Source organism: Oreochromis aureus, linkage group 3 (assembly GCF_013358895.1).
Source record: "Oreochromis aureus strain Israel breed Guangdong linkage group 3, ZZ_aureus, whole genome shotgun sequence".
In the NCBI taxonomy this organism is placed as follows: domain Eukaryota; kingdom Metazoa; phylum Chordata; class Actinopteri; order Cichliformes; family Cichlidae; genus Oreochromis; species Oreochromis aureus.
Window position 1 is genome coordinate 81,638,027 of NC_052944.1, and position 2,495 is coordinate 81,640,521.

Below are 2,495 nucleotides of genomic sequence, written 5' to 3' on the forward strand. Positions count from 1 at the left end.
TGCTCCTTTGCGTTGGTTGCCAACCGCCGTTAAACACAAGGAAGAAGAGAGCTGCTTTTTCATGAAACGGTAGTAAAGTAGTGAACTTACAGGAACATATACCACTACCAACGTTTGGATCGATATCTGCATCGATCTGCACACCCTTGTCTCCTGGATTGTAGCTGAGATCAGCGTGAACCACGTGGGTCTCTGCTCCCTGATCTGTTTCCTGTTTGGAAAGACTTCCAGCTTCATCACGGAGTTTCTCTCGGTTTGTGGGCTCATCTAAAGGTAAGCACCGAGCTAACTTTAATGTGGGTTCAGTTTATGTTGAGTTTATCTCTGTTGAGAATAATAGATTGCTTGGTATACACTGGAGTTAGACAAACTGTAGAGTTCGTGATTGCTTGCAACATTATGAAATGGCGGTTGCTAGGGGGAAAGAATACATACAGAAAAATAGTCTTGGAACAAAAGGATTGGGTGCAGGGCAGGAGAACAATCAACCCCCACCCCCAGGACAGATAACCACAGGTACAAGCCTGGGGGAGGGCAACCCCCAGGGATCCGATTTTTCAGTGATGACGTGACGAATCCTACTTCCGGGCCTAAAGTAGTCTGCGTTTAATATGGCCTTTGTGTTGTTAACATGGTTAATGTTTTGTATTTTCTTCTATTTAATCTCAAAAAGCTCCTAAAACAATCAGTGATCACTGTTGATCCCTCGGCTTTTATTACCGCTAATCATTTATTTAAGCTCAGTTTTTAAAACCTTACGATGTAACTACAGCACAGCCCATGCAGCAGTATATGAATGACTAACCTCGTATTGTGGATGGATTATCTCAGTTGTTCTCCTGACATCCTGCCACGTGATTACATTTGTTCCTGACCACCGAGAACACTCACGTTAACTTTTATCGAGTGGAAAAAAAAGTTAGCTTGTTTATATTATGCTAACATAGCTGTGTCGCTAGCGGTCACGTAGCACATCATTATATACCAGCTAGCAAAACTTCAGTAACTCTACAAACGTCACTGCTGTTTAGTTTTCTGTCTTCATTTATGTTGGAAGTGATAGCAGAGCTGTACGTTTGAATTTGTTTCCAAAACCCCGCAGTCAGGACATTCTATATTGTATTTAGATAGAAGCCAGCGAGCTAACTTCCTGCTAACTTCTAATTCCGTTAAATGTCATAAATTTCATTTTCATGGATGCCTGGATGTTAAACTCAATTGTTACACCTGGCAGAGCAAAACGCTGATCATTTTATTAAAGATGAAAGACTTAAGACAGTTTTTCAACTCTCAGTAATGCCACAGTGATCGTTTGATATATGGACCTGCAGCGGAGTTTAGGCCCAGACACGGCTAGTGACGTCAGACTGAACAACCGGTGCAGGGGTGTCAAAGGGCTACCTTGCTCGGCAAGCGCGTACGCTAAATTGGATACGATACAGAGAAGATTAGCATGGCCCCTGCGCAAGGATGACACGCAAATTCGTGAAGCGTCCCGCCGCCCGCCCCCCCTTACGCAATAAAGGTGTGTGTGCTCCTCAGATCAGCCTTTAGAATACTACTTCATAGGATGATCTCCAGATGCATCTGTATTTTATTTACTCCCAGCCAGGGGCGATTCTAGGATCAGAGCTTTGGGGGGAATAAAAAAAAAAAAAAATACATATCCTAACCTTAATTACTGGGGGAGAACAATGAATGATGCTCATAGTGAGTAAGAAGTAAACTGAGTGCATTTTTTGGACAGAGATTAACTTTTAATGTGTATAATGTATAATACAGAAACATTAAAAAAAACACTCCCAAAACAATAAATTATGTCAAAATATTAATAAAAACGATAAAAATGGAGGCAACGTTGCCCGTGTATGAAAAAATCTATACTGCAGATACTAATTTTACTAATTTAATAATAATAATTTTGTGTTGTAAGATTTAGGAGTTTCATGGTTTCATAGTGGTACTTAGGAGAGTTTGACATTTTTATCAGGTGGTACACACTGTAAAAAGTTTAGAGTAGGATGGATTGTAGAGTAGCAGACATCGTCAGAAAAGACGTTTTCAACACTGCAGGTTACCTGGGTGTGATGTTTTACTGCTAAAAAGAAACATGGTCTGAGTCCTACCTAACTATATAAAGAGTAACTGAAGGTTAAATGCAGCTAACATGTCCTGTTTTAAGCCAGACACTCAGCCTCCGTTCCGCTGCGTCTCAGCCGCCATCATTCTGGCTGAAGCACCCCAAAAAATGGGTCAATATCACCCCTGCTCCCAGCGCAAAGGAAGACGTCTGATTTTGGAAGTATTGCTACCATCAAAAAGAATCGTACTTCAACAGCTCCTGGATGAGGTCTTCTGCTGCTCTCCTCGGTATCTGTTCACAGTTTATTGTGAAGAGGTTGAGAGAAGAGTGAGGCTGCGTCCACACTAGCCTGGATAGATTGGAAAACGGCGTTCTCTTCTGAAAACAATGCATGTCCACACTAGCATTTTCA

The 2,495-nt window shown here is 41.6% G+C and overlaps 1 non-coding gene across 1 annotated transcript; it reads left to right on the top strand.

Annotated features, from left to right (window-relative positions):
• The first annotated feature begins 1,402 nt into the window (after nucleotides 1-1,402).
• On the top strand, nucleotides 1,403-1,505 carry LOC120439507. The gene has a single exon (XR_005612673.1). It is a non-coding gene; the product is annotated as a U6 spliceosomal RNA (small nuclear RNA).
• Nucleotides 1,506-2,495: the final 990 nt, after the last annotated feature.